This window comes from Manacus vitellinus, unplaced genomic scaffold, assembly GCF_001715985.3.
Source record: "Manacus vitellinus isolate BGI_N305 unplaced genomic scaffold, ASM171598v3 scaffold_5_pilon, whole genome shotgun sequence".
Classification (NCBI taxonomy): Eukaryota; Metazoa; Chordata; class Aves; order Passeriformes; family Pipridae; genus Manacus; species Manacus vitellinus.
The window spans coordinates 41,768,522-41,777,116 of record NW_021940682.1 but is presented as its reverse complement, the minus strand read 5'-3'; the positions used below and the strand labels follow the sequence as shown (position 1 = coordinate 41,777,116).

The following is an 8,595-nucleotide window of genomic DNA, read 5'->3' as shown; positions in this document are numbered from 1 at the left end:
CTAGGAGGTGTTGATTAGCATCATACTTTTATTTCACACAAAAATGTGTGAACCTTTCATAACAAAACTTGTAAGAAAGTAGAACTTGCCTCATTTATACATTTGTTTATAAAAAGTGAAACAGCAGTTTGCATAAAGTCAAACTAACAGAACATCTTGTAGTGTTGCGGGACAGGGCAGGTGAGTTTGGGATCACACCCTTCTCCTCTTTCCCCTCACTCCAGCCCTGCCAGCAGCCTGCCTGCCAGTCATTACAGTGTGTATTTTGCTAAGTTTGGAATAAGCAGATTGCTTAGGTCTCTCTACAGCCTGCTGGTGTACAGGTTGATGGCTTGGCCCTTATTCTCAGCAGCCAGCAAAAGCCTGAGCCGATGAACTGCTCTGGAACAGCCAGGGAGGAGAAGCATCAAAATAATGCAAGGAAATAACCATTGGGGTGCTGAGGAAAAAGGAATGCCAATCACATTCAGAAAGTATTTGATAAAGGTGGGCTTTTGAAATAGTTCTTTTTGTTGCATAAAATTGCTACCTCAGCTCTATTTTGTCCTCACTTTGTGCCCGCCCGAGTTGAGTTTGTTTCTGTAACAGCAGGGGAAGGCTTTTCAGAGGCAAATCTCAGAGTCAGCTGGAGTAGCTGAGGAAAGGAATTCCTCTCCTTGAGCTTAAGTGGGCAACTGTGTCGGTAATGGGTATTTTAGATGAAATATGTGGTTCTGCATGCTTGTTTACGCTGTGTTGAAGATCCTGTTATTGCTTTTGTTGGTGGATAATTTCATTTGACAACGTGCTGCAGATTCATCTTTATGTATGAATTTACAAGTACAGAGTGAGAAGCATAAAAAAATAATACAGAACTGCACATGCAGAGTCACAGCACAAAAATTAGAACATTCAGTTGTACAAAAATGCCAAGATAGACAATTTCAATCTTTTATATCACCTCTGTACTTGTAAAGCTTTAGCTTTTGCTCATGATGATAAACATCAGGAAATCAAACTCATTAAAGAACAGAATAAATGTCGTTTCAAAAACTTGGTTGCATGAGAAAGCAGAATATACTGCTCACATTTTGCCAGTATTCCCGTGACTCTGTAATGTGTTGTCAACATCTGTATTTTCTGTTCTAACTTTTACTGTGTGGGTAAGGAGTAAAAGTCTTTCTCTGGTTCCCACCTATGCCTGGGCTAAGCTAGTGTTTGCATGAAAGGTGATGGGGCAGGGTGAGATGCTGCCACTCCCTAAATCCTTGATAGCACCCAACAAATTTTAAGAGATATTGGTTACTTTGGTTTTATAAGTTGCTTTATGCTCTCTAGTTTTTGGAACACACTATAATTCTCAAGCACTTACCTGACATCTGAAGAAAAATGGCATAATGAAAACATAAAAGGTTTTTTTTAATGGATGCTGACATTTCTTTCCTGAAACATTTTCATGGATATGATAATATCATCTGAAGAAGGAGCAGAGCAAGATCCCACAATGTGATTAGAACTTTTTTTCTTTTCTCTTTAGATTCTCAGATAAAATTTCTTCTGGTTCCTTGTCTTAACTAATTGGTCCTATGACTTCACTAATCTTCAAATGCCACTTCTGATTTTTCCATCCCATGGTCACTGCTTGGTCTCAGCAATGTGGCTTTCCTTCTCCGCTGGATTTTATAGCTTTCTTCTACTATTTGAAATCATTCAATCTACTGTCTTTTCCCATCTGATTAATTTAACAACTATACCATCTCCTGAAAGGGGGAGGAGAGATATGCTATCAATGCAGCAACTGGGCATGTGGTTTTACGATAATTACTAGAAATCAACACATATTGGGATGTCATTGTTACACATTTCAGTAATAAATAAGGTAATGTTATTAAAATATTTATTACCTGAAAGAACATAAAAGTTGAATTAAATTCTGAATGAATTACTACAGATTTCAACTAACATGCATCCACTTATCAACAAATAAAATTACATTAACTGACCTGTCAAAAATTATGTTACAGTGGAATTTGGAGTGGTTTCTTAAGTAACATAAACATGGGAAAACCAGAACAAGACACCAGAACAAGTCTCAAGATAAGAATCTTTACAAATTTCTGGAATTGCTTTTTCCTTCATAGATAAAACATGTTCTGCTTTCTTCCCATCTAAGCACATATTTAAATAATCAAGATGGCAGAAATAAAATGGAGTTTTCCAGCAGAAGAAAATCCATGGAGGAATGATGTCCTGAAGTCAAATGGAAGGTACAACGAGTGGATGGAGAACTCTACTGCTGCCTCAGTACTCCAGCTTGTACCAAGGGAAGTCCTGTAATTAGTGGTCATATATAAATACCCAGAGATGGATCCATCATCTGTTGAATCTCATTAATTACCGTGTAGCTCCACTGGATATGAAGTTTACCCATAGGTTATGAACTGTGGACTCAGGCATAATGGTGATATGGCAATAAAATACCCTTCCTTCACTAAAACACTTGGGTTATTCCTAACATCAGAAAATAAAAATAGGATGAAAAAGTATGTATGACATAAATATTTCAGTGCCTGCCCTATATTCTTGTATAATAAAGAACAACCCTGAAAAGTCCATAGATCTGTCTGCTGTGTGAAGTACAGATTTCCCCTCTACACTGTACTGCATCTAACTATTCAATGTACAGGAGAGAAGAAATATGACAAGGGAATCAACAGAAAGACCTTGAAAATCTTAATCTGTTTTTCCTTTCTCAGTACCAGGCTTCTTTAAAGACAGGAAAGATGCTACTGAAATACAAAATGAACCATAAAGCTAGGTAGTGTTGCTTGATCTTGTTTTGACTCAGACCCATACAAAACAAGTTATTGTCAAGCTATTTATATATTTATATATTTATATATTTATATACACATATATAGAGAGAGTTATTAATGTTCACTATTAAAAAAGATATAATCGTAGTTTGATAGGGACTAAGGGGGAAAATGAGATAACACGACAATGTTTCTGTGGAAAGTATGAGTTGATATCTGTTAAAAAACTAAAGTATATAAAACACTAAAGCACAACTTTATTTTTTTTGTCAGAGATTTGCTGTAAAAATTTTACAAATATATAGATATTGCAGACTTTGGTAAATACCACCCACACTCAGTTGCCTGTACTAGGTATTCTAAATCTCAGACAGTTTGGAAGCCATAAAAACCTGCTGAAAAACTGGTGATCACACAATTACTAGCACAAGTAGTATTAAAAAACATAAAAATTTACCTCTACTTTTTATTTTTCTTAAGCTTTGATATGACACAGGTGGAGAGAATCTAATGAGAATATTAGACTTTGATACAGCAACTTAAAAATGCTCTTAACCTTTAGTAGTATTAGGTCCCTATTTTCTCACAGAAATATTATTACCATTTGATTTCCTCATTCTGATCTAAGGTACTTTTTATCATTTAGCCCCAGACTATGTCTATGCCAGGAGAGACAAACTTCACTTTGATATATTAGTTGACATATTAGTTTATTTGCCTACATACTCAAGCTTGTTCGCCTTCAGGGATCTTAAAAAATTTTACCTAAATAAAGTGTATTCACTGAAATTATTTACAGCCACACTGTGCTTTTGATCTATATGAATAGTTTCCGCAGACTTTACTGATGTTTCAGGCATAGAGTGTTAAATTGCACTGTAGCAATAAATGCATTCCCTTTCATTACTGCTTGACTACACAATGGAAAAAATTCTTATTATATTTCTTAAAAGTTTAAAGATTTTGTTCGGACTAGCAGTTTTGCCTTCCCCCTTCTCCTCTTCCTAATATTAATTCCTTGCTCTGATTTTTTACTTCTGATTTATTCAGTCTTCGGTAGCTTCAAGTAGAAATGGTAAAACTTGCAATATAATATTTTAATTTATATTAGTACTAGTAGGATTGCCTGCTGCCTTCTTTGCTGATCCGGCCTTTATGCTGCTTAGAAGACATAGTGGAAAGGTTTTACATTTGACTAACATATACAGGCCTTTCTGAAACTAGAGCCCATTAATTTTTGTTGTTTTCTTCAATTTCAATGTATGAGTTTTTGTTTCTCTTGATTCTCAGAGATTCAACACTTACACATTAATAAGTTTGTATTGCATTATATCTTAGATATTTATTTATAGTTAAAATGTATCTTTTAAGAAAGATACTGTAAATTACTGTTGATAGTTGCCTAGAAGACACCTAGCTACTATTCCTCATATAAATGGTTGCATAGAGAGCAAATTACTTAAATAGCCTGACATTCATCTAAGGTCACAATATTATTGTTATTTATGAATACTTAATTATAAGTAAAATTAAAATTTCAAGGAGACTAGCTGTTGATTTTAGGGTCTTTTCCTTTAATTGTGAAAGGATTTAGGAACTCAAATATTCCCTTGAGTATTGTTTATACTTCTAATGGGACATGGGACCAATTTTCCATTGATTCCCCTTGACTCTTCTGATCCATAAACATTATAAATCTGTAGTAAATCTCAGACCCAGGCTCTGCTATCCAGTTTTCCACTAAGACAGGCCCAGAATGAAGTAAAATTACCCCTCTTACATTATTTAAATTGTTAGGAAAATATCAAACAAAGAACGAGCAAAGAGAACTTTACTCCCTTACAGTGAGAGAAAACCTGTAGCAGCTTTTTCCTCAGGACTGGACTGGAGATGAAAATGAAGACTGGCAAGATTTGAGCACAGGTCCATAATGCTGTATCCTCTGTCTGCATATTGCACAGTGATTCTCACCAGGTTGTTCAGACACAGTCGGACTTCTCCAAGTTTTCACTTCCTTTCCACATACTTGTTAGTGGCTGTCTGCAAACACGGGTTTATATGTAACATTCAGTCTCTGAAATATATATATATATATATATGCCCTTTATATAAAAAAAAAAGAAAAAAACAAGCAAAAAAGATGTATTTTAATGCAATGAATGTACCTATGACTACATACATCAAGGAAGATCAAAAATCTTCCATATGCTTAGACATTGTCTCCATTTGCTCCATGAAAAGCATCATTCAGCTTCTTAATAATTAAGCATCATAGAATATGTCTTTATTTTTCTGCTTTGTAGAAATACTGAAGGTAAACATTTTTTAGCATACAGCTACAACTACGATAATTGCATTGAACTATCTATAATATATATATTTTTTAATTTATTTAGGGGAAGTTTACATAGAAAGTACATTTTCACAGGTATTTAAGTTAACACACAAGTGCTGTTCTGAGAACTTAGATAAGAAATATTAAATTATTCTGAGCAATGTGATCTAGTGGAAGGTGTCCGTGCCCATGGCAGGGGTTTTGAAACTAGATAATCTTTAAACATCCCTTTCAACCCAAACTCTTCTATGATGCACTAATAAGCTCTTCATATAGAAGTATCTTAAGACCTCATTCTAATGTTACGATACTGAAAGAACCCCCTCCCTTTCATTGCATTAAAAAAAATATTTCTTTAGACAAGCCAGAACCAGAAGTCTGGTATGTACTGCAGGACTGTGGCATCCAGCATTTTGAACGAGATAATGAATAGTGATCACACATGCAAGAGTATATGTGCAGAATTTTTGAGTGGGTAAGTCACAAGACACAGCAGATTAATTAGATTTCCCCAATATAAAAAACAACAAAGTCTTACAAGGGATTAATTTCCTTAAGAACAAAGTTTGTCATTAAATATCACTTTCACAAAGGAGGTTAAGAAATCATCTTCACATGCAAAACCTCGCCAAGGCAGATGTGGCTGCACGAAAAGTTTATCTGCTGAGTAATGTGCTGATGCAAAATAACATACGTGATCCCATGTGATGTTGTCATTAATGGTTTGCACTTTTTTGGATAAAACTCGGTGTGCTTCATGTATCCCAATTCTGACATAAGAGAGCTACAGCAAGCTATAGAAAGGCTTCTATTAATTCAGCTTTTTAATGTGGAAGAAGGTTCCTCCCAGAAAGAATAAAACCCTGTGGGTTATAAATGGATCAAAAAGAATTATATTTTTTATTTATACTCCAGAAATGTAAGCAAGTGAATGAAATGGTTTCATATACATTTTTACATCCAATAGCAGTGAAAACACTGTTCATACATCGACTCTATATTAAAATGTACATCCTGTTTTCCTAAATATGCCAAATTTAATGGACAAACTCCCTCCATAGTGATCTGAATTCTTGAAACAACAAGGGCAAAATGGGCTTCCGGGTAATTGCTCTAGAGCAATAATAAAGCTACCCTTTCAGAATGCACATTAATAATAAAGCGTGCAGGCCAAACAATAACAATTAAAAAAACCCCCAAAATGTGAAACTCAAGTTTGAGGAAATTTGTAAATCAGACTATGGGGAGATGCAGGACATTTGAGTCCAGGCTGGTTTATCCTAAGTGCAGTTCAGTAACTCTGATCCTAGCTGACTGTGCTTGGATTCCCTAATCATAAAGAAATGCATTCTTATGAAGTTAATCAGCTGTAGATACAGAATGCTGATGACAGTTTCCCCATATATGCTTTATCTAAAGAAAACCCATTTAGTGGCAAATCTACCAAATACTTGTAACATTCACATAAAACTTTAATTGATTTTCAAACAGTACAACTGTGCCATGAATTCAACCACACAGAACATAAGCCTTAAGCTCACTAGGTTTAAGCAATTGTGACTTTGTAGACTAAAACTATGTAAAATAAAATCTGATAACTCCCTGGTGTTAGAGGTAGACAGTTTTCTTTCAAATCCTAGGTTTGGTCCTTTATTTTATTCAGCAGTGAAAGCCATGAATACAGAACGAATAACAGCTGTTACAATTCTCAACCATGACTTCTAACGTCAGAGAATTCAAGGTATGAACACAGTACACAGTAATGAAAAGTATCAAAAATTAGTTTACCTCAAAAAAGATAAATAAAACAGGTATATCCCACCAATACATAAACAGATGTTTGTGCTACAGTTAAAATTTGCTGTATACAAAAGATCATAATCCCCCGTCCTCAGCTTATGATAGAAGCAAGAATACATGAGCCATTTAAATTGTCAGACATTATGCTTTATAAGGTATGCACAGAAGTTCAAGCAATAAATACATACATTAGTTCAAAGCCTTACAATAGCTACGCAAAGCAGATGCAGAAAAGCAGATTTGCTATTACTAGCAAGCAATGATATAAGAGTAAAAATTCATGAAATGCATTAAAGCAACATTTTTCTTAGAAAAAGTTCTGGTCATTTATGGGTCCACCAACATTTTTACATAATATGCACAATTATCAAAATACAGACCAAGCATCTCAGAAAACTCCAAAAAACCTAAAATCTATTTTCAAAGCAATTGCAGTTTTGGAGGTTTTTCTGGTATAATGTGCAAGCAGCTATTTTTTTTTTAAATTGTATTTATATAAAACCCATGCAAAACTCTACAGGTATATGCATTCTGTGGCTGAGACTTCCTTTCAAAAGTTTTGTAACTGAGGTATGCATACTTTAGCATTGTAGTCTTAGGCCACCTTCCTGATGGTACAATTACCACATTTACTTCCAGTCCATCAAAGTCTCTTGAACATGCACTTGAAACACCCATCATTCCCTTTCCGGTAATCCTCACATCAGAATCTTAGACGACTGATTGACTGAAAACAATTGCTTACAAGGTGAATCCTTCTCTTGATGTAATTACTGTAAACTTTCTGTTGATCATGACCCAAAGACAAACATAATGAAAAGTAGCAGTTACTGTGACGTTCTCACAATTCATGCAATCTGCCATAATTGTTCTAATTTCTTTTGTTTTTGTTTTTTTTTTCTTTTTTTTTTTTTTCTTTTGCAGAGGTAGAAGCTTTCAGAAAGCCTTTTGGGTAAGTGGGAAAACCCTTTCGAAAGCCGTTATGTCCTTTTATTTGGCGTGATAGATGACTGTGTATATCTTTAAGTCTATTTGCTGACTTCAGCAAAGAATAAATGATGAGCTTAGTTTGCAAGAACCAGGACCATCACATGGAACTGGTACATATGTTAAGCTCTAGCAGCCACCTTCTGTCAAAAAACTGTTTGTAAAGCAATAACCATAATCAGGTTATGAGGTCCCTTGGTTGGGGGAAAAAGTATTATCAAGACTTGGCACAGCACATGAAAAGCAACACGTAAAGTTTCTAGGTTTTAAGCAAACATCTGACTATGCTATTTTCAACTACACCATAACGCATTATCATATTTTTGGGTTTGGAGTTGTCAAGAAAACCAGCATTCCAACAATTTGGCCTGTGCAAGTCTTCCAAAGGGAGTGTATTGTTAGTGTTAATATCCCGTATAAGCAGAGGCAGAATTATATGTAACTTTGGTTTGACTGAAAATAAATACCATGGACTACAATTGCTATATCTTTGCTTTCAGTGTAAAAACTCACCTAGATCACTTTAAATCAATATGAAATTAATTTTTGGCTTTACTAGACCTTTTATGTTTGGTTCCTACTTTTTTTTTTTTCATTATAACTTAAGACTATAAAAAATAGTACACAACAAAGATTAAGACCATACAAGACATCTTCTAACAACATGTATTCACCACA

General features: G+C 34.7%; 1 protein-coding gene across 5 annotated transcripts in view; it reads right to left on the bottom strand.

Moving 5' to 3' along the window:
- Positions 1-7,055: 7,055 nt before the first annotated feature.
- Positions 7,056-8,595, bottom strand: part of FOXP2 (forkhead box P2) — a 344,924-nt gene continuing 343,384 nt past the window's right edge. For all 5 annotated transcript variants that reach the window (XM_018080571.1, XM_018080573.1, XM_008932480.2 and 2 more), the window contains one exon: positions 7,056-8,595. This exon is cut by the window's right edge and continues 1,377 nt beyond it. The gene's annotated coding sequence lies outside the window, so the exon portion shown is untranslated.